Genomic DNA, 25,285 nt, shown 5'->3' with positions numbered 1-25,285 from the left:
TCTCAATACAAGGTCAGAATGGCTAAAAACCATAAAATCACAGAATGGCATATTTCCATGTGCAGTACTGCTAACTGAACCCTATTGGCATGCCAAACTATCCAAACCAATCTTGTTAGGTATACTAGGGCATTTGAAACTTTTAAATTCTTCAATTTGTGAATTTCAAGTTTTGGTGTCACTATTCACCTCATTGGTGACAAAAATGTTGACTTTTAGATAGAAAATATGTACATTGACTTTGGCACTCCCAACATACCACATTTGGCATTCAAAACTTGTTGGCATTAAGCATTTATACCATTTCAAAGTTTAAACCAAGGGAAGCAGAATTTTCAGTTTTTGGAACTCAACTTTACTGTTCCACTGGACACTGTTTCAGTGGGAATTTGAAGAAATGGCAAACATGAAAGTTGTTCCTTATTTTGTCTAGTTGACTTTCCCTTTTTGAATCACTCCATTTGGAGTTTTGAAGCTCCATATATGGTCCAAAAACCACAGCTGGCCGGATTTCCATTCTGCAGAAATTACCAAATCTACAGTAACATGAACAGTGACTGTGACTGCCATTTGGGTGAGGTTCTGGTCATAATTTAGGGTAGGTTTCTTCATGAAAGTTGTTTGTCTATGTCTTAACTTTTTTCTGTAAAAATTTCAGGTCAATTGACCATATCTACAGTGAGTTATGGCCAAATGAACAATTACTGTTCATTTGGTCAATTCTACAGGTGCTGTTGCAGGGTATCCGGATTGGGGCCAACTTTTTGTCCTCTTGCTTTGGTCTTTTGGGCATGGTTTCTTCTGAAAAAATGTGCCATTATAAGCCTAGTTTCATGTCCAATTGGCCAAACACCAATTGGACCTACACAGCCAAAGTTATGGCTGTGTAAGTGGACTGAAATTTTAGTCACTCTGCTGCTATCCTTAGGCAGCCTACACATTCACTTGGCCATGCTATATTTCAGTCCAAATTGTGGTCAACTTACCTAAAATGGTCACTAATTGACCATTAAAATTTTCTCTAACAATTTCCTAAGCCAAGTCAAATTTTCACTTTTCAAAACCCTAGTTTCCATTTCAATTCACCCATATACCTAGTTAAGCACTTTCATTCATTATATATGTGTATATAAACCTTAAGCATAATCTTTAATTCATTCTAAGTCCATTAAAACCATCACAAACACTTCACCTTTGTTCCTTCCTTAGGGCAGCCGAAATTGATGCCATACACACACATAGTTTTTATTCATTTTAGTTACAAATTCTTACTTATTTCAGGTCCCTCAACATAGAAATAAAGAGCTTTAGGTGTATATGTGCACTAACCTCTTGTAGGCAGATTTTTCCAAGCTCCAAACTTCACTTTCTTTCTTGTTTTTGGCTGCCAAGAGGTTTTGCAAGGTGCAAGGACAAATTTTAGTGAAAGGTCTCTAGGGTTTTAGGGTGAAATGAAGAGGGAATTTGAGCTTTGGATTGAAAATCAATGGAGGTTTGGCTATGGGAAAAGAGGGAAACGGTTGCTCTTTCATTTGGGGAAGAAACAGATTGTTTTTTCCTTTTTTTAGTGTTTTTTGTCTTCTTTTATCACTTACTTAAGTTATGCTTTAATGTGATTGGTGGGAATTCCTTTAAATGACATCATATGATGTCAAAATTGACATTTATTCTCATTTTCTTTTATTTTCTTCTCTACTCAATTTCAATTTAATTTTTAGTAATGTTTATTCATATTTTATGTCATATTAATTATTTACTTAACTGGACAAGTCGGCCAAAAATCACCTCTGAAGGCAAAATGACCAAAATGTCCTCCGTTTGGCTTAACGGGTCAAAATTGTCTGTACCGATTGAAAAAATTTTCTAGGTATTTTCTTGGCATTCTAATGCCATGGGAACCTCAATGACCCTTCTCTGGAGTTCCAAAAATTATTTTATAATTTTTCCCCCGGGTCTAGGACTCCTCGTTGCGAGAACCGCAACTTCCCTCTGGTTTACCCATCGCTTGGGCACCGGCTCGTTTAACTTGGTTGTATTTTATTTCTAAAATTTTTACTAAATTTTTCTTATTAGTATTTGAGTTAATTATGGTTCCTGACTTTAGTTTAAATATTTTTCCGGACGTTCTAGCTGTCCGGACCGACACCGGTCACCGGAACAGTAGAATGTACGGAGTTTCTATCGGGAGGGTGTTACATATCAAGATTGGTTTGGATAGGTTGGCATGCCAATAGGGTTTGGTTAGTAGTACTGCAGATGGCATTATGCCATTCTGTGATTTTATGGCTTTTAGCCATTCTGACATTGTGATGATACTTGGCCTTGTACCTAATGTTTATTACAGCTTATTAGCTGTTCTGTTGCACACCGGGAGATACATATGTGACCGATGGTGTGATGGCCCAAGATACTTGATACCCAGTGCCAGTTTACCCATTTTTCCAGTCCAGTCATCCAGTATAGGTTACTTGTGCAGCCAAAAATGAAAGTGAATAAATTTAATGAAATTATAAATATAATAAGTACAAAATAAATAAGGTTACCAATAGTGATCGAAAAATTATCAGCATAAGACATCAGAACATGAATTGTATTTTTATTTTTTGTTAGTTCTTTTTATTTTATTATTGGCACCACTAAGCATTATTGCTTAGCGCATTGCTTTTTGCCATGCGTAGGTTCTGGAGAAACAGACAGAAAGCCCAGCAGACCACAGACTGGGTGAGGTCACAGATTTACCTAGAGTCAGAGTCACCTCTTATCTACAGTGTATCAGTGGTAGGACCTTTAGGTCCCTTTTGAAATTATGCTTTTGCATTTTGTAATAGGTAGTAGTTTGTGATTTGTAAATTATGAACTCATGTAAATAGTAAATATATGTAATCATATGTTGATGTACATATTTTGAAGAATTTTGTTAATTAATATAATTTGAGAATATCTTTATGAAATTTTAGTTGATTTTCAATTTGAATGAAATTGTGGATTAATGTGACACCCTTTACCCGTCTACAGTGTAGCCGAGCAAGTTATGCCACTCAGTGTGTCAGAACACCAATTCATGTTTCAATTTCAATTAATCCCTTTTTATTCATTTATTTATAAATTTTTTATAAATCTAAATTTTTCCGTAAATTTTATAGAAAATCCGGCAGAGTGCCGGCTATAAATTGCAAAACAGTTCTTCTGAACCTGTTTAAAAACACTTCCAATATAATTATAATCTCAATCTCAGTCAACCACCAACATTTTTCAACAATTTCTCAAATCAATTCAGTATCTCAAAATTCACATTCATCTCATATCACACCCAATTCAATGAGAAATACTCATATTTATTTCTGAACACAGCTCATAGGTAATTACAGCAAAAATATGATTACATGAGTTTATAATATACATAACAAAAGTTTACAAATACAAAAGACTTAGGTAGCCCAATGTCCTACCAATGCACTGCAATTTGTGAGGTGACTTTGAACTCTGAGTGCAGATCTGAAAACTCACCCTGTATGAGGTCTGCTAGACTCCCCAGCTGTCTCCAGTACCTGTGCATGGCAAAAGTGACGCGCTAAGCAATTCTGCTTAGTGGTGACAATATAAAATAAAATAAAATAAAATAATAACATGTATGCAGAATGTATGTTTACATTTTTAGTAGACTTAATTTCAAATATTTATTGCAATATTATTCGATTAAAGTTTGGTAAGATTTATTAATATTGACCAAGTAACCTATACTAGTTGACTGGACTGGATAAATGGGTAAACTAGTACTGGGTACTAAGTACCTTGGACCATCACACCATCGGTCACATAGTGTCTCCAGGCAAATGTAATGTACTAATAAGCTGTAATAATTATCGGGGATTAAACCTGAGCATAACAACTCAATATCATAGCCAAAGGCTATTATGTCACAGAATGGTATGGAAAGTCATGAAATGGCATGAATCCATATGCAGTACTACTAATAGAGCCCTATTGGCATGCTAACCTATCCAAACCAATCACATTAGGCCTACTAGGGCATTTAGCACTTTTTTTTTATGTAATTCTTTGAAATTGAATTTTTATGATTACTATTCATTTCATTGGTCAACCAAAATGTTGAATTTTGCATTAGCAATAGGTAAATTAGTTTAAATATCATCAACATACCACATTTTGCATTTTAAACTTGTTGGTATTGGTTGCCAATACCATCTCTAAGCTTAATGTGAATTGGACAGAATTTTCAGTTTTCAAGCTTTGGGTTTACTGTTCTATTAGTTACTATTGGAATGGGAATTTGGAAAAATGATAAACATGAAAGTTGTTCCTTATTTTGTCTAGTTAAATTTCCTTTTTTGAATCACTCTATTTGGGGTTTTGTAGCTCAAGTTATGGTCCAAAAACCACAACTGGCCGGATTGAAATTTTTCTGGACTGACCATATCTATAGTGCAGTGAACAGTGACTTCAACCCACTTGTTGGAAAGGTTCTGGTTATAATTTGGGTTAGGTTTCTTCATCAAAGTTGTTGGTCTATATCTCAGATTATTGTGGGTAAAACTTCAGGTCAATTGGACGATTCTACACTGAGTTATGGCCAAATGACCAAACACTGTTCATTTGGTCATTCTGCAGAAACATACTGCAGGTCACCCGGATTGGGTCAAGCTTTTGGTCTACTTGGTTTGGTCTTATGGGCATGGTTTCTTCACCAAAGTTGTGCCATTATGTGTCTAGTTTCATGTCCAATTGGCCAAACACCAATTAAACCTCTACAATTCAAGTTATGGCTGCCCAAACCTGTTGGACTCATGTCCAATTTTGCAGGTCACCTAGGGCAGCCACACTAAACCTAAATCCCATCCCTCAACACAATTCATTTTTGGTTTAAACAGAACTAAATGGTCACTAATTGACCATTAATACCCATTTTCATCATCACATGGTCAAAGTCCCATTTCTCCACTCCAAACCCTAACTCAACATTTCAAGCCATGCACTAGGATTGCATTTTATCAATCCACATAAAAGAGACATATTGTGGGCAGCCATACTACCCTTTTTAACTTCATTAAAATCATCACAATATTGCCCAACCAAGGCTGCCAAAACTTAGGGTTTACATGCAAATGGTACTCCATCAATTTCCTTATCATTTGCACTCATTCATAATTGTTAAACATGAATTTAAAGTGAAATTTAAGTTTAAGTCACTAACCTCTATGGAGTGAGATTTTTCGCACTTGCTAAAACTCTTCTTTTCTTCTTCTTTTTGCTCGTAAAAGAATCTCCAAGGTGTAAGAAGATTTTTTTGTGTTGCTAGATTAGGGTTTTATTGAGTAAAAGTGAGAGAAAGCAAGCTTTAAAAGCTTGATAATGGTGAGAATGGGAGAGGGTTCACGGCAAGGAAGAAGAAAGGGAGAGAGGGATCTGTTTTTTTGTTCATTTTCAGCCCATTTTGTCTCTTTAAGATAAGTTATGCCATGTGTCAACATTGGGTTGGGTGAAGGCACACTAATGACATCATGTGATGTCATAAATTCCCATTTAATTCATTTTTTTTCTTTTCTTTTTTACTCATTTTCAATTCAATTTTTAGTAATATTTATTTACATTTTATGTCATAATAATTATTGACTTAACTGGACAAGTCCGCCAAAAATCACCTCTGAAGGCGAAATGACCAAAATGCCCTCCGTTTGGCTTCACGGGCCAAAATTGTCTGTACCGATTGAAAATTTTTTCTAAGTATCTTCTTGGCATTCTAATCCCATAAGAACCTCAATAACCCTTCTCTGGAGTCTCAGAAATTATTTTATAATTTTTCCCCTGGGTCTAGGGCTCCTAGTTGCGAGAACCGCAACTTCTCACTAGGTTACCCATCGCTAAGGTATCGGCTCATTTAACTTGGTTGTATTTTATTTCTAAAATTTTTTCCTAAATTTTTCTTATTAATATTTGAGTTAATTATGGTTCCTCACTTTAGTTAAAATTTTTTTCCGGACGTTCTAGTCAGGGCCGACATCGTCACGTAATAAAGAACTGCATTTGACTAGCTAAAGTGAGGATGTTATAACTCTTCCCCTTTAGTTTAAATTTCATCCTCGAAATTTACCTGATGCAAACAGTTGAGGGAACTGTTGCCTCATCGTCTCTTCACTTTCCCAAGTTGCCTGCCCGCTGTTGTGGTGCCTCCAAAGCACTTTCACCAGTGGGATCTGTTTATTTCTCAACTTTTTCACTTCCCGAGCCAGGATCCGTATGGGTTCTTCTTCATATGTCAAATCCGGTTATACTTTAATTTCTTCCATGGACATGTGAAGGATCTGAGTGGTATCTTCTTAGCATAGACACGTGGAACACATTGTGGATCTTGTCCAGCTCTGGTGGTAAAGCTAGCCTATAGGCCACTAGGCCCACACGTTCAATGACTTCATATGGGCCGATGAACCTAGGGCTTAACTTACCTTTTCTTCCAAACCTCAGTACCTTCTTCCACGATGAGACTTTGAGAAACACTTTATCGCCAACCGCATATTCTATTTCTTTTCTCTTTAAGTCGGCATAGGATTTCTGTCTGTCTGAGGCAACCTTCAGATTGGCTTTGATTAGTTTTACCTTATCCTCAGTCTGTTTCACCAAGTCTGGCCCTACCAGTTTGTCTTCACCCAATTCAGTCCAGCACACTGGTGTTCTACATTTCCTCCCATACAGTGCTTCATATGGGGCCATTTGGATACCAGCTTGGTAGCTATTGTTGTATGAAAATTCTGCCAGTGGAAGGTATCTATCCCAACTTCCCTCCAACTCAATGACACAACTCCTCAGCATATCCTCAAGGACCTGACATATATTTCATGTTATTATTATCATTTTAGTTCAATATGTGTATTAGTTTAATTGGTTTCAATTGTTTACCTGGATTACTCTTTCTGATTGCCCATCCGTCTGAGGATGGAAAGCTGTGCTGAAGTGGAGTTGTGTACCCAAGGACTCATGCAACTTCTTCTAGAATCTCGATGTAAACCTTGGGTCTCGATCAGATATGATGGAAAGTGGAATTCCATGCAATCTAACTATCTCACTGATATACAATTCTGCTAACTTCTCCAGTGAGTAGTCAGTCCTAACTGGCAGAAAGTGTGCTGACTTCGTCAATCTATCTACTATCACCCATACTGCATCATGTTTCTTCTGGGTGAGAGGTAGACCACTCACAAAATCCATGGTGACCCGATCCCATTTCCATTCAGGTATGCGTATAGGCTGTAGCAAACCTGATGGAACTTGATGTTCTGCCTTGACTTGCTGACATGTCAAGCATTTAGTCACATAGTCAGCTATGTCCTTCTTCATACTGTGCCACCAATACGAAGCTTGGATCATGATACATCTTTGTACTTCCTGGGTGCATAGCATAAACATTGGCATGTGCCTCTTTCAGAATACTGGCTTTTAATTTCCCATTATCTGGTACACATACTCTTCCTTTGTAGTACAGACACCCATTTGCTTTTACCTCATTGTCAGTTACTTTTCCCCCTGAGATTTGGCTCATAATAGCCATTAACTTTTCATCTGCCTTTTGCCCATCTAAAATCTGTTGTAGCAGGTTTGGCCTCCCTTGCAACTTAGCCAAAATAGCTCCATCTCGAACCAAAGATAGACGGGTATTCAATGATCTCAAAGCTGTGATGAATTTTCTGCTAAAAGCATCAGCAACTACATTTGCCTTCCCAGGATAGTAGTCAATTACACAATCATAGTCCTTCAGGAACTCAATCCATCGCCTCTGTCTAAGGTTGAGCTCTTTTTAGGTTGTCAAGTATTTCAAGCTTTTGTGGTCTGTGTAAATGTAGCACTTTTCACCATACAAGTAGTGCCTCCATATCTTCAGTGCGAAGATAATTGCTGCAAGCTCTAGATCATGGTAGGGTAATTCTGTTCATGTGGCCTTAACTGCCTGGAAGCATAAGCGACCACCTTCCCCTCTTGCATCAATACACACCCTAACCCATTATGAGAGGCATCACTGTAGACCACAAAGTCCTTTCCTGACATTGGCAATGTTAACACTGGTGCCTCTGTCAACATAGCCTTCAACTTCTCAAAACTGGTCTGACACTTGTCATTCCAGTCAAATCTGACATTCTTGTGTAACAACTTGGTCATTGGAGCAGCTATTAAGGAAAATCCCTTCACAAATCTTCTGTAATACCCAGCTAGCCCCAAGAAACTTCTAACCTCAGTTATATTCTTGGGAGGCTTCCATTCCATTGCTGCTTCTATTTTCTTAGGATCCACTCTAACCCCATCAGCTGACACTATGTGTCCAAGGAATGCAATCTCATTCAACCAGAAGTCACAGTTGGACAACTTAGCATACAGCTTCTTTTCTCTCAGGGTTTGCAAAACAATCCTCAAATGTTCATCATGTTCTTCCCTGGTCTTGGAATGCACCAAAATATCATCAATAAAGACCACTACGAACCGATCTAGGTATGGATGGAAGATACGGTTCATAAGGTCCATGAATGCTGCTGGTGCATTTGTTAGGCCAAAGGGCATCACTAGGAACTCATAATGCCCATATCGGGTCCTGAATGCAGTCTTTGGCACATCTGCATCCTTCAACCTCAACTGATGATACCCTGATCTGAGATCAATTTTTGAAAATACTCCTACTCCCTTCAATTGATCAAACAGATCATCAATTCTAGGCATTGGATACTTATTCTTCACTGTCATTTTATTCAACTGCCGGTAATCAATGCATAACCTCAAAGTCCCATCCTTCTTTTTCACAAACAGCACTGGAGCTCCCCATGGTGACACACTGGGGCGTATGAACCCCTTATCAAGCAACTCTTGCAACTGAGTTTTCAACTCCCTCAATTCAGTGGGTGCCATCCTATAAGGAGCAATGGAAATGGGTGCTGTATCGGGCATTACCTCAATAGCAAACTCGACGTCCCTTTCTAGTGGTAAACCAGGCAACTCTTTAGGAAATACATCTGGGAAGTCTCTTACTGTGGGTATATCACTCAGGTTTGGCTTAACTTGCCTAGTATCAACTACGTGTGCTAGGTAAGCTTCACAGCCTTTTCTCATCATTCTTCTTGCAACTGTGGCTGAGATAACATTGGACAGGAAATCTGTCCTTTCACCCACAACAGTGATCTCATTACCCTCTGAAGTTTTCAGAGAAATTCTCTTCAATTTACAATCAACTATTGCCTGATGACATGACAACCAGTCCATTCCCAAAATCACGTCAAACTCGCGGAAGGGCAACTCAATTAGATCTGCCGAGAATTCATACCCCTGAATCCTTAACGGGCAACCCTTGTACACTTTGTTCACCGCTACACTGTGGCCCAACGGATTAGTGACTAGAATGTCTTGGTCACTCTCCCCTACTAGTATCCCCCTTTCTACGGGTAGGTTGATGCAGATGTATGAATGAGTGGATCCTGGATCCACCAATGCATGCACAGATGTATTGTAGAGGGAGAACATACCCCTGATGACGTCCGGGGCATCTTGCTCCTCCAGAGCTCTCGTGGCATAGGCTCTGGCAGGTGGTCTGCCCTCAGGCCTCTCTGCTGGCTCAGATGCAGGCCACTGTGATGGTCCCACTACCTCAGATTTACCAAATTTCCTACCTCTTTATGGTGTAGGAGCAGGTCTATCTGCTTGTATTGGAGCAGCTATAGTAGTTCTACGTGGATAGTTCCTCAGCTGATGCTTTGTCGACCCACACCTTAAGCAGGCACCAGTCACTCTCCAACACTCTCCCTTATGCCATTTTCAGACAATGTGGACATGCAGAAGATGCTGGAGCTGGTCCCCTGAACCCCATCCCTAGAGAGCTGCCCACTGATGGTGTGGACTGACCTCTCCTAGGGGTAAACTATGGCCTGGGCCCCTGAGACTGACCTTGACCTTGTGGTTGACCTGAACTCTGTGTAGGTGCACCTTTGAACTTCTTCCCAGGTGCAGGAGATGAACTAGATTGACCCGAGCCCCACTTCTACTGTCTCTCTCTTCTGGTCTGCTCACTTATTCTAACCTTTTCAACTTTTATTGCAGCTTCCACTAACTTGGTAAAGTCTGTGATTCCCAAGGCAGTAATCATGATCTTTATGTTGTCATTTAATCCCTCTTCAAATCTCTTACACCTTTCGGCCTCATTAGAGACTATCTCCCTTCCGTAGCGGCTTAATCTGACAAATTCCTTTGCATACTCGGCCACTGTCAGCTGTCTCTACCTCAGGTTAATGAACTCTCTTCTTCTCTCTTCCAGGTATACACAACCTACATATTTCTTCTTGAATTCTGAGAGGAAGAAGTCCCAAGTTATTACTTCTAGTTGCACTGCACTAGACATCGTATCCCACCATTCATATGCATCATCTTGTAACAGAGATATGGCAGCTTCTAGGTTTTGCTCTGGAGTGCAATGGAGTTATTTTAAAACATTGCCTGTTCTGTTCAACCAATTTTCGACTGCAATAGAATCATCTTCTCTCTTGCCAAAGAAGTCCACTGCTCCAAATTTTCTCAATCTTTCCAGGTGTGATTTTGACTGTGGAGGTGGTCGTGGCGGTGGCATTACCCCAGCCATTTGTTTGAAGAATTCGGCCATTTGCTGGAACACGGCCTGTGGAGGTTGAGCAGGCTCTGATGGAGCTGGTGGAGCAGGTTCTCCCCTACCCCCAGTCTCAGCTACTGCAAGTGGAGCATGATTCTCCACTTCTTCCTTAATTGCCCTCTGAGATGAAGGGTCCATATCTTATTTAACAAAGACAACAGATCTGCATTAGTATCACCTCGACTCTTACCAATGCAATGCATGGTATGGACTCAATCTAGGCCCAGAAACGCCTAAACCGTGCTCTGATACCACTAAATGTGACACCCCTTACCCGTCTATAGTGTAGCAGAGCAAGTTATGCCACTCAGTGTGTCGGAACACCAATTCATGTTTCAATTTCAATTAATCCCTTTTTATTCATTTATTTATAAATTTTTGATAAATCTAAATTTTTCCATAAATTTTATAGAAAATCTGGCAGCGTGCCGGCTATAAATTGGAAAATAGTTCTTCTGAACCTATTTAAAAACACTTCCAATATAATTATAATCTCAATCCCAGTCAACCACCAACATTTTTCAACAATTTCTCAAATCAATTCAGTATCTCAAAATTCACATTCATCTCATATCACACCCAATTCAATGAGAAATACTCATATTTATTTCTGAACACAACTCATAGGTAATTACAGCAAAAATATGATTACATGAGTTTATAATATACATAACAAAAGCTTACAAATACAAAAGACTTAGGTAGCCCAATGTCCTACCAATGCACTGCAATTTGTGAGGTGACTTTGAACTCTGAGTGCAGATCTGAAAACTCACCCTATATGAGGTCTGCTGGACACCCCAGCTGTCTCCAGTACCTGTGCATGGAAAAAGTGACGTGCTAAGCAATTCTGCTTAGTGGTGACAATATAAAATAAAATAAAATAAAATAATAACATGTATACAGAATGTATGTTTACATTTTTAGTAGACTTAATTTCAAATATTTATTGTAATATTGCCCGAGTAACCTATACTAGTTGACTGGACTGGATAAATGGGTAAACTGGTACTGGATACTAAGTACCTCGGACCATCACACCATCGGTCACATAGTGTCTCCCAGTGTGTAACAGAACAGCTAATAAGCTGTAATAATTATCGGGGATTAAACCCGAGCATAACAACTCAATATCATAGCCAAAGGCTATTATGTCACAGAATGGCATGGAAAGCCATGAAATACAGAATGGCATGAACTGCTAACAGAACCCTATTGGTATGCCAACCTATCCAAACCAATCACATTAGGCCTACTAGGGCATTTAACACTTTTTATTTATGTAATTCTTTGAAATTGAATTTTTATGATTACTATTCATTTCATTGGTTAACCAAAATGTTGACTTTTGCATTGGCAATAGGTAAATTAGTTTAAATATCATCAACATACCACATTTTGCATTTTAAACTTGTTGGTATTGGTTGCCAATACCATCTCTAAGCTTAATGTGAATTGGACAGAATTTTCAGTTTTCAAGCTTTGGGTTTACTATTCCATTAGTTACTGTTGCAGTGGGAATTTGGAAAAATGATAAACATGAAAGTTGTTCCTTATTTTGTCTAGTTGAATTTCCTTTTTTGAATCACTCCATTTGGGGTTTTGTAGCTCAAGGTATGGTCCAAAAACCACAACTGGCCGGATTGAAATTTTTCTGGACTGACCATATCTACAGTGCAGTGAACAGTGACTTCAACTCACTTGTTGGATAGGTTCTGGTCATAATTTGGGTTAAAGTTGTTGGTCTATATCTCAGCTTATTGTGGGTAAAATTTCAGGTCAATTGGACCATTCTACACTGAGTTATGACCAAATGACCAAATACTGTTCATTTGGTCATTCTGCAGAAACATAATGCAGGTCACCCGGATTGGGGCAAGCTTTTGGTCCACTTGGTTTGGTCTGATGGGCATGGTTTTCTTCACCAAAGTTGTGCCATTATGTGTCTAGTTTCATTTCCATTTGTCCAAACACCAATTGAACCTCTACAATTCAAGTTATGGCTGCCCAAACCTGCTGGACTCATGTCCAATTCTACAGGTCACCTAGGGCAGCCACACTAAACCTAAATCCCATCCCTCAACACACTTCATTTTTGGTTTAAACAGAACTAAATGGTCACTAATTGACCATTAATATCCATTTTCATCATCACATGGTCAAAGTCCCATTTCTCCACTCCAAACCCTAACTCAACATTTCAAGCCATGCACTAGGATTGCATTTTATCAATCCACATAAAAGAGACATATTGTGGGCAGCCATACTACACTTTTTAGCTTTATTAAAATCATCACAATATTGCCCAACCAAGGCTGCCAAAACTTAGGGTTTACATGCAAATGGTACTCCATAAATTTCCTTATCATTTGCACTCATTCATAATTGTTAAACATGAATTTAAAGTGAAATTTAAGTTTAAGTCACTAACTTTTATGGAGTGAGATTTTTCCCACTTGCTAAAACTCTTCTTTTCTTCTTCTTTTTGCTCCCAAAAGAATCTCCAAGGTGTAAGAAGATTTTTTTGTGTTGCTAGATTAGGGTTTTGTTGAGTAAAAGTGAGAGAAAGCAAGCTTTAAAAGCTTGATAATGGTGAGAATGGGAGAGGGTTCACGGCAAGGAAGAAGAAAGAGAGAGAGGGATCTATTTTTTTGTTCATTTTCAGCCCATTTTGTCTCTTTAAGATAAGTTATGCCATGTGTCAACATTGGGTTGGGTGAAGGCACACTAATGACATCATGTGATGTCATAAATTACCATTTAATTCATTTTTTTTCTTTTCTTTTCTACTCATTTTCCATTCAATTTTCAGTAATATTTATTCACATTTTATGTCATAATAATTATTTACTTAACTGGACAAGTCGGCCAAAAATCACCTCCGAAGGCGAAATGACCAAAATGCCCTCCGTTTGGCTTCACGGGCTAAAATTGTCTATACCGATTGAAATTTTTTCTAAATATCTTCTTGGCATTCTAATGCCATAAGAACCTCAATAACCCTTCTCTGGAGTCTCATAAATTATTTTATAATTTTTCCCCCGGGTCTAGGGCTCCTAGTTGCGAGAACCGCAACTTCTCACAAAGTTACCCATCGCTAGGGCACCGGCTCATTTAACTTGGTTGTATTTTATTTTTAAATTTTTTCCTAAATTTTTCTTATTGATATTTGAGTTAATTATGGTTCCTCACTTTAGTTTAAATATTTTTACGGACGTTCTAGCTGTCCGGGCCGACACTGGTCACCAAAACAGTAAATTGTACGGACTAGCTAAAGTGAGGATGTTACAATTAATGTTGAGAATTTGAAATGATGGGTAATGTTGAGACCATGTTGATGGTTATTGGAGTTTGAGAATGATTGAAAATAATTATTGGAAGTGTTTTTCACAGGTTCCGAAGAACTGTTTTCTCCATTTTTAGCCGGTACTCTGCCAGATTTTCTATAAAATTTTCGGAACCTCAAATAAAATTATAATTTGAATAAATGACTTAAATGAATGATATTTCACAAATTTTACTTCATAACTATGAAAGAAATAAAGTAGGAAGAATAGAAATAGTTGAATTAAAATAAGATGTTCCGGTACACTGCGTGGCATATCTTGCTCAGCTACATTATAAACAGGTAAGGGGTGTCACATTTAGTGGTATCAGAGCCCGGTTTAGGCGTTTCTGGGCCTAGATCGAGTCCATACCTTGCATTGCATTTGTAAGAGTTGAGGTGACACTAATGCAGATCTATTTGTCTTTGTTATTTTGATTAGGATATGGACCCCACATCTCAGAGGGTAGTTGAGGAAGAAGTGGAGAGTCATTCTCCATTTGCAGCAGCTGAGAATGGGGGTAGGGGAGAACCTACTCCACTAGCTCCAAGAGAGCCTACTCAGCCTTCACAGGCTATGTTTCAGCAAATGGCTGAATTTTTCAGACAAATGGCTGGGGTAATGCCACCACCACCACCACCTCCACTGCAGAAATCACATCTGGAAAGGTTAAGAAAATTTGGAGCAGTGGACTTCTTTGGCAAGAGAGAAAATGATTCTGTTGCAGCCAAAAACTGGTTGAACAGAACAGGAAGGGTTTTAAAGCAACTCCACTGCACTCCAGAGAAAAACTTAGAAGCTATTGTATCTCTGTTACAAGACAATGCCTACCAATTGTGGGATACAGTATCTAGTGAAGTGCAGCCAGAACTAATAACTTGGGACTTCTTCCTCTCAGAATTCAAGAAGAAATATGTGGGTAGTGTGTACCTGGAAGAGAGAAGAAGAGAGTTCATTAACCTGAGGCAAAGACAGCTAACAGTGGTCGAGTATGAAAAAGAATTTGATAAACTGAGCCACTATGGAAGGGAGATAGTCCCTAATGAAGCTGAAAGGTGTAAGAGATTTGAAGAGGGATTAAATGATAATATAAAGATTATGATCACTGCCTTGGGAATCACAAACTTCACCAAGTTAGTGGAAGCTGCATTAAAAGTTGAGAAAGTTAGAATAAGTGAGCAGACTAAAAGAGAGAGATAGTAGAAGAGGGGCCCGGGTCAATCTAATTCATCTCCTGCACCTGGGAAGAAGTTCAAAGGTCCACCTGCATAGAGTTCAGGTCAACCACAAGGTTAGAGTCAGTCCTAGGGGCCCAGGCCACAATTTACCCCTAGGAGAGGTCAGTCCACGCCATCAGTGGACAGCTCTCCAGGGACGGGGTTCAGGGGACCAGCCCCAGCATCTTCTGCATGTCCACATTGCCTGAAGTGGCATAAGGGGGAGTGTTAGAGAGTGACTGGTGCCTGCTTAAGGTGTGCATCGATAGAGCATCAGCTGACGAACTGTCCATGCAGAACTACTACAACTGCTCTAACCCAAATAGACAGACCTGCCTTGCACCACAAAGGGATAGGAAATCTGGCAAATCTAAGGCAGTGGGACCATCACAGAGGCCTACATCTGAGCCAGCAGAGAGGCCTGAGGGCAGACCACCTGCCAAAGCCTATGCCATGAGAGCTCAGGAGGAGCAAGATGCCCTGGACATCATCAGGGGTACGTTCTCCCTCTACAATACATCTGTGCATGCATTGGTGGATCTAGGATCCACTCATTCATATATGTTCATCAACCTACCTGTAGAAAGAGGGATATTAGTAGGGGAGAGTGACCAAGACATTCTGGTCACTAATCCATTGGGCCACAGTGAGTGGTGAACAAAGTATACAAGGGTTGCCCATTAAGGATTCAGTGGTATGAATTCTTGGCAGACTTGATTGAGTTGCCTTTCCATGAGTTTGACGTGATTTTGGGAATCGACTGGTTGTCACTTCATTAGGCAATGGTTGATTGAAATTTAAAGAGAATCTCATTGAAAACTCCTGAGGGTAATGAGATTACAGTTGTGGGGGAAAGGACAGATTTCTTGTCCAATGTCATCTCAGCCACAGTTTCAAGAAAATTGATGTGAGAAAAGGCTGTGAAGCCTACCTAGCACATGTGGTGGATGCTAGGAAGGCTAAGCCAAATCTATGTGACATACCCACAGTAAGAGACTTCCCAAAGGTGTTCCCTGAAGAATTGCCTAGTTTGCCACCAGAAACAGAAGTTGAATTTGCTATTGAGATACTGCCGGGTACAGCACCAATCTCTATTGCTCCTTAGAGGATGGCACCCACAGAATTGAAGGAATTGAAAATCTAGTTACAGGAGTTGCTGGATAAGGGGTTCATATGCCCCAGTGTGTCACCATGGGGAGCTCCAGTGCTGTTTGTGAAGAAGAAGGATGGGACTTTGAGGTTATGTATTGATTACCGGCAGTTGAATAAAGTGACTGTGAAGAACAAATATCCATTGCCTAGAATTGATGATCTGTTTGATCAATTGAAGGGAGCAAGAGTATTTTCCAAAATTGATCTCAGATCAGGGTATCATCAGTTGAGGGTGAAGGATGCATATGTACCAAATACTGCATTTAGGACCCGGTATGGGCATTATGATTTCCTAGTGATGCCCTTTGGCCTAACAAATGCACCAGCGGCATTCATGGACCTTATGAATCGTATCTTCCATCCATACCTAGATCGGTTCGTAGTGGTCTTTATTGATGATATTTTGGTGAATCTAAGACCAGTGAAGAACATTATGAGAATTTGAGGATTGTTCTGCAAACCCTGAGAGAAAAGAAGCTGTATGCTAAGTTATCTAAGTGTGACTTTTGGTTGAATGAGATTGCATTCCTTAGACACATAGTGTTAGCTGATGGGATTAGAGTGGATCCCAAGAAAATAGAAGCAGTGATGGAATGGAAGCCTCCCAGAAATACATCTGAGGTTAAAAGTTTCTTGGGGCTAGTTGGGTAATATAGAAGATTTGTGAAGGGATTTTCCTTAATAGCTGCTCCAATGACCAAGTTGTTACATAAGAATGTCAGATTTGACTGGAATGACAAGTGTCAGACCAGTTTTGAGAAGTTAAAGGCTATGTTGACAGAGGCACCATTGTTAACACAGCCAGTGTTGGGAAAGGACTTTGTGATCTACAGTGATGCCTCTCATAATGGGTTAGAGTGTGTATTGATGCAAGAGGAGAAGGTAGTCGCTTATGCTTCCAGGCAGCTAAGGCCACATGAACAGAATTACCCTACCCATGATCTAGAACTTGCAGCAATTATCTTTGCACTGAAGATATGGAGGCACTACTTGTATGGTGAAAAGTGCTACATTTACACAGACCACAAAAGCTTAAAATACTTACCACCCAAAAGGAGCTCAACCTTAGGCAAAGGCGATGGATTGAGCTCCTGAAGGACTATGATTGTGTTTGACTACCATCCGGGGAAGGCAAATGTAGTTGCTGATGCTTTAAGTAGAAAATCCATCACAGCTTTGAGATCATTGAATGCCCGTCTATCCTTGGCTCGAGATGGAGCTATTTTGGCTGAGTTGCAAGTGAGGCCAAACCTGCTACAGTAGATTTTAGATGGGCAAAAGGTAGATGAAAAATTAATGACTATTATGAGCAAAATCTCAGAAGGGAAAACAACTGACTACGAGATGAAAACAGATGGGTGTCTGTACTACAAAGGAAGATTATGTGTACCAGATGATAGGGAATTGAAGGCCAGTATCCTAAAAGAGGCACAGACTAGTGTTTATGCTATACACCCAGGAAGTTCAAAAATGTATCATGATCTGAAACTTCATTATTGGTGGCCTGGTATGAAGAATGACATAGCTGAATATGTGACTAAATGCTTGGCATGTCAGCAAGTCAAAGCAGAACATCAAGTTCCATTGGGTTTGCTACAACCTATACGCATATGTGAATGGAAATGGGATCGGGTCACCATGGATTTTGTAAGTGGTCTGCCTCTCACCTAGAATAATCATGATGCAGTATGGGTGATAGTAGATAGATTGACAAAGTCAGCACATTTTTTGCCAGTTAGGACTGACTACTCACTGGAGAAGTTAGCAGAATTGTATATCAGTGAGATAGTTAGACTGCATGGAATTCCACTTTCCATCATATCTGATCGAGACCCAAAGTTTACATCGAGATTTTGGAAGAAATTGCATGAATCCTTGGGTACACAACTCCACTTCAGCATAGCTTTCCATCCTCAGACGGATGGGCAATCAGAAAGAGTAATCTAGGTAAACAATTAAAACTAATTGAACTAATACAAATATTGAAATGAAATGATAATAATAAAATGAAATATATGGCAGGTCCTTGAGGATATGCTGAGGAGTTGTGTCATTGAATTTGAGGGAAGTTGGGATAGATACCTCCCACTGGTAGAATTTACATACAACAATAGCTACCAAGCTAGCATCCAAATGGCCTCGTATGAAGCATTGTATGGGAGGAAATGTAGAATTCTAGTGTGCTGGACTAAATTGGGTGAAGATAAACTGGTAGGGCCAGACCTGGTAAAATAGACTGAGGAGAAGCTAAAACTAATCAAAGCCAATCTGAAGGTTGCCTCAGACTGACAGAAATCCTATGCCGACCTAAAGAGAAAAGAAATAGAATACACAATTGGTGATAAAGTGTTCCTCAAGGTGTCACCATGGAAAAATGTACTGAGGTTTGGAAGAAAAGGTAAGTTAAGCCCTAGGTTCATTGGCCCATATGAAATCATTGAACGTGTGGGTCTAGTGGCCTATAGGCCAGCTTCACCACAAGAGCTGAACATGATCCACAATGTGTTCCACGTATCTATGCTAAGAAGATACCGCTCAGATTCTTCACATGTCATCTCCATGGAAGAAATTGAAGAACAATCGGATTTGATATATGAAGAAGAACCCATACGGATCCTGGCTCGGGAAGTGAAAGAGTTGAGGAATAAGCAGATTCCACTGGTGAAAGTGCTTTGGAGGCACCACAACACCGAAGAGGCAACTTGGGAAAGTGAAGAGATGATGAGGCAACAGTTCCCTCAACAATTTGCATTAGGTAAATTTTGAGGACGAAATTTAAATTAGAGGGGAAGAGTTGTAACACCCTCCCTCCAGCAACTCCGTACATTCTACTGTTCCGGTGACCAGTGTGGGTCCAGACAGCTAGAACATCCGAAAAAATATTTAAACTAAAGTGAGGAACTATAATTAACTCAAATATTAATAATAAAAATTTAGAACAAATTTTAGAAATAAAATACAATCAAGTTAAATGAGCCGGTACCCTAGTGATGGGTAACCCAATGGGAAGTTGCGGTTCTCGCAACAGAAGCCCTTGACCCGAGGGAAAATTCATAAAATAATTTTTGAGACTCCAAAGAAGGGTCATTGAAGTTCCTATGGCATTAGAATGCCAAGAAAATGCTTATAAAATTTTTCAATCGGTACAGACAATTTTAGTCTGTTAAGCCAAACGAAAGGCATTTTGGTCATTTTGGCCGACTTGTTTAGTTAAGTAAATAATTATTATGACATAAAATATGAATAAATATTATTAAAAATTAAATTGAAATTGAGTAGAAAAGAAAGAAAAAGAAAATAGAATCAAATACTCAATTATGACATCATGCATATGCAAGCATGATGCAATAAAATTTGTGGGCCAATTAGAATTCAACAAGCACACATTAAAACAATTAAAAGAAGATAAAATTTGGAAAAAATCAGTTGTCTTCTACCCTTGTTTCAACCAGCCGAGACCCTTCCCTAAACCTTTTCCACCATTAAAGCTTTCTCAAAGCTTATATCCCATGCAATTCTACAATAAAAACCCTAGCCTTCTTCACAAAAAATTAACCTAGCACCTTGAGGAAACTTTAGGCAGTAGAAATTTGAAGAAAAAAAATTGAAGTTGTAACAAGCCCAAAGAGTATCCAATTCAACGTTAGTGCACTAAACAATTTCTTTTCTTTCTTTAATCTTGTAAGCATGCTAAATCAAGTAGAAATTATGTGAAATTAAAAGAAAAACTTGAGTAAATGAAATCTCTAAATTTGACAGCCATGAGAAAGTTTAAGGATTGTTGGTTTTTGATGAAATTAAGTGGCTTAATTATGTTATTATGAGTATAGATGATGGATAAAGTGATTTGGTATGAGTTTGGTGTGTGTATGCCATTAATTGAAAATTGGAGTTAGGGTTTGAGCATGAAATTGAGACTTTGATCATGCAATGGTGAAAGTAAGTTTTAATGGTCAATTAGTGACCATTTGGTTATGTGTGAATGAGAAATGAAGTGGTTTGTGTAGTGGAAATTGAAGTTGGTGTTGTTGCCTTGGCTGACCTGCAGGACTGACCATGAGTCCAGTAGGTTTGGGCAACAATAACTAGAGTTGTAGAGGTTCAATTGATGCAAGGATAATTGGATATGAAACTAGACACATAATGGCACAATTTTGGTGAAGAAACCTTGCCCAGAAAACCAAAACTAAGTTGACCTAAAAATTGCCCTAATCCGGGTGACCTGCATTCTGCCAGGGCAAAATGACCAAATGAACAGTATTTATTCATTTAGTCATAACTCAGAGTATAAACGTCCAATTGACTTGAAAGTTTACCAGAAGAAAGCTGAGACATAGAACTACAACTTTTATGAAGAACACAAATCCAAATTCTGACCATAACCTAGTTAAATTGGCAACTAAACTTAGGTTACCAAATCTGGCAGAACCAGTTTTGCCCAGAATTTTGAATTCTATCCAATCCAGCTAGTTATGGTGTTTAGGCCATAACTTGAGCTACAAAACTCCAAATGTAGTGATTCAAAAAAAGAAATGTAACTAGACAAAATAAGGAACAACTTTCATGAAGACAATTTTGCCAAATTCCTACTGTAAAAATGACCAATAGAACAGTAAAAACAAGGTTTGAAATCTGAAAATTTTGAACAACTAGCACTAAGCTTAGAAATGGTATTGGCAACCAATACCAACAACTTTAGAATGCAAAATGTGGTATGTTGGGAGTATTAGAACCAATGTACCCATTGTCTATGCAAAAGTCAACATTTTAGTTGACTAATAAAATGAATAGTAACACCTAAACTTAAATTTCAAGAATTGAAAATTTTAAAAGTGTAAAATGCCCTAGTACAACTAGCAAGATTGGTTTGGATAGGTTAGCATGCCAATAGGGTTCGGTTAGTAGTATTGCATATGGCATTATGCAATTCTGTGATTTTATGGCTTTTAGCCATTCTGACATTGTGATGATACTTGGCCTTGTACCTAATGTTTATTACAGCTTATTAGCTGTTCTGTTGCACACCGGGAGATACAAATGTGACCGATGGTGTGATGACCCGATGTACTTGATAGCCAGTGCCAGTTTACCCATTTATCCAGTCCAGTCATCTAGTATAGGTTACTTGGGCAACCAAAAATGAAAGTGAATAAATTTAATGAAATTATGAATATAACAAGTACAAAATAAATAAGATTACCAATAGTGATCGAAAAATTATCAGCATAAGACATCAGAATATGCACTGCATATTTATTTTCTGTTAGTTCTTTTTATTTTATTATTGGCACCACTAAGCATTATTGCTTAGCGCGTCGCTTTTTGCCACGTTTAGGTTATGGAGAGACAGACAGAGAGCCCAGCAGACCACAGACTGGGTAAGGTCACAGATCTGCCTAGAGTCAGAGTCACCTCTCATCTACAGTGCATCAGTGGTAGGACCTTTAGGTCCCTTTTGAAATTATGTTTTTGCATTTTTTAATAGGTAGTAGTTTGTGATTTGTAAATTATAAACTCATGTAAATAGTAAATTTATGTAATCATATGTTGATGTACATATTTTTAAGAATTTTGTTAATTAATATACTTTCAGAATATCTTCATGAAATTTTAGTTGATTTTGAATTTGAATGAAATTGTGGATTAATGTTGAGAATTTGAAATGATTGCTAATGTTGAGACCATGTTGATGGCTATTGGAGTTTGAGAATGATTGAAAATGATTATTGGAAGTGTTTTTCACAGGTTCCGAAGAACTATTTTCTCCATTTTTAGCCGGTACTCTGCCGGATTTTCTATAAAATTTTCGGAACCTCAAATAAAATTCTAATTTCAATAAATGACTTAAATGAATGATATTTCATGAATTTTACTTCATAACTATGAAAGAAATAAAGTAGGAAGAATAAAAATAGTTGAATTAAAATAAGGTGTTCCGGTACACTGTGTGGCATATCTTGCTCGGCTACACTGTAGACGGGTAAGGGGTGTCACATAAACACTTCACTTCAAGTAAATTCATCAAACCCTAACCACCCCTAGGCTGCTGAAATTTATAGGGATAGATACACATAATTTTTATTTTGTTTTTCTTACATTTTCTACTTATCTCATGGCATTAAGCATGAATCAAGTAAAAGTGCTAAGAGATTAGACACTAACCTCTTTTGCTCACTCTTCCAAGTCTCCAAAACTTCCTTCTTTCTTCTTCTTTTTGCTGGCTAGAGGTTGTTCAAGATGCAAGATCACTTTTTTGTGAAGCAAGGTAGTGGTTTCAAGGTGAGATGAGGTGAGGTTTAAAGCTTTCATTAAGCTTCCATGGAGGAATGGGTTTGGGAAAGGGAAACATTTTGTTTGGGGTGAGGAAGAGCAGATTGTGTTCTGTTAGTTTTTACCTCTTTTTAATTAGTTTTTAATAACTTGTTCAAATGTGATTGGTGGGAGCACTTTTAATGACATCATATGATGTCATAATTCCCTATTTCTTTCATTTTTCTTTCCTTTTCTTTTCTACTAATTTTAAATTAAATTTTTACCAATATTTATTCATATTTTAGATCATAATAATTATTTACTTAACTGGACAAGTCGGCCAAAAATCATCTCTGAAGGCGAAATGACCAAAATGCCCTCTGTTTGGCTTAACAGACTAAAATTATCTGTACCGATTGAAAAATTTTCCTAAGCATTTTCTTGGCATTCTAATGTCATAGAAACCTCAATGACTCTTCACTGGAGTCCCAAAAATTATTTTATGAATTTTCTCCAGGGTCTAAAGCTCCTAGTTGCGAGGACCGCAACTTCCCACTCGATTACCCATCGCTAGGGCACCGGCTCACTTAACTTGGTTGTATTTTATTTCTAAAATTTTTCCTGCATTTTTCTTGTTAATATTTGAGTTAATTATAGTTCCTCACTTTAGTTTGAATTTTTTTTTTCTAAATGTTCTAGCTGTCCGGACTGACACCGATCACCGGAACAGTTGAATGTACGGAATGATTACAGTAAGGGTGTTACAACTCATAACTGTAATCTTGTAACTGTGGCTGCAACTGTGGCTGAGATGACATTGGACAAGAAATCTATCCTTTCCTCCATAACTGTAATCTCATTACCCTCAGGAGTTTTCATAGAAATCCTCTTCAGTTTACAATCAACCATTGCTTGATGACGTGACAACCAGTCCATTCCCAAAATCACGTCAAACTCATGGAAAGGCAAGTCAATCAAGTCTGCCAAGAATTCATACCGCTAAATCCTTAACGGGCAACCCTTGTATACTTTGTTCACCACTACACTCTGGCCCAATGGATTAGTGACCAAAATGTCTTGGTCAGTCTCTCCTACTAATATCCCCCTTTATACGGGTAGGTTGATGCAGATGTATGAATGAGTGGATATTGGATCCACCAATGCATGCACAGATGTATTGTAGAGTGAGAATGTACCCCTGATAACATCCGGGGCACCTTGCTCCTCCTGAGCTCTCATGGCATAGGCTTTGGCAGGTGGTTTGCCCTCAAGCCTCTCTGTTGGCTCAGATGCAGGCCTCTGTGATGGTCCCACTGCCTCAGATTTGCCAGATTTCCTACCCCTTTGTGGTGCAGGAGCAGGTCTGTCTACTTGTGTTAGAGCAGCTGTAGTAGTTCTGCATGGACAGTTCCTCAACTGATGCTCTGTCGACCCACACCTTAAGCAGGCACCAGTCACTCTCCAACACTCCCCTTTATACGACTTCAGGCAATGTAGACATGCAGAAGATGTTGGGGCTGGTCCCGTGAACCCCATCCCTGGAAAGCTACCGACTGATGATGTGGACTGACCTCTCTTAGGGGTGAACTATGGCCTGGGCCCTTGGGTTTGACCCTGACCTTGTGGTTGACCTGAACTCTATGCATGTGGACCTTTGAACTTCTTCCCAGGTGCAGGAGATGAACTAGACTAACCCGGGCCCCTCTTCTGCTGTCTCTCTCTTTTGGTCTGCTCACTTATTCTAACCTTTTCAACTTTTATTGCAGCTTCCACTAACTTGGTGAAGTCTGTGATTCCCAAGGTACTAATCATGATCTTTATGTTGTCATTTAATCCCTCGTCAAATCTCTTACACCTTTCGGCCTCATTAGGGACTATCTCCCTTCCGTAGCGGCTCAATCTGACAAATTCCTTTTCATACTCGGCTACTGTCAACTGTCTCTGCCTCAGGTTAATGAACTCCCTTCTTCTCTCTTCCAGGAATACACTACCCACATATTTCTTCTTGAATTCTGAGAGGAAGAAGTCCCAAGTTATTACTTCTGGTTGCACTTCACTAGACACCGTATCGCACCATTCATATGCCTCATCTTGCAAGAGAGATATGGCAGCTTTTAGGTTTTGCTCTAGAGTGCAGTGGAGTTGTTTTAAAACCCTTCCTGTTCTGTTCAACCAATTTTTAGCTGCAACAGAATCATATTCTCTCTTGCCAAAGAAATCCACTGCTCCAAATTTTCTTTGTGTTTCCAGGTGTGATTTCTGCTGTTGAGGTTGTGGTGGTGGTGGCATTACCCCAGCCATTTGTCTGAAGAATTCAGCCATTTGCTGAAACATGGCCTGTGGAGGCTGAGCAGGCTCTGCTGGAGCTGGTGGAATAGGTTCTCCCCTACCCCCAGTCTCAGCTATTGCAGGTGGAGCATGACTCTCCACTTCCTCCTCAACTGCCCTCTAAGATGAAGGGTCCATAACCTATTTAACAAAGACAACAGATCTAAATTAGTGTCACCTCGACTCTTACAAATGCAATGCATAGTATGGACTCAATCTAGCCCAGAAATGCCTAAACCGTGCTCTGATACCACTAAATGTGACACCCCTTACCCGTCTACAGTGTATCCGAGCAAGATATGCCACACAGTTTACCGGAACACCCTATTTTAATTCAATCATTTTTATTCTTCCTAATTTAT

This window comes from Hevea brasiliensis, chromosome 6 (genome assembly GCF_030052815.1).
Source record: "Hevea brasiliensis isolate MT/VB/25A 57/8 chromosome 6, ASM3005281v1, whole genome shotgun sequence".
Lineage (NCBI taxonomy): Eukaryota > Viridiplantae > Streptophyta > Magnoliopsida > Malpighiales > Euphorbiaceae > Hevea > Hevea brasiliensis.
This window is presented reverse-complemented; position numbering follows the sequence as displayed.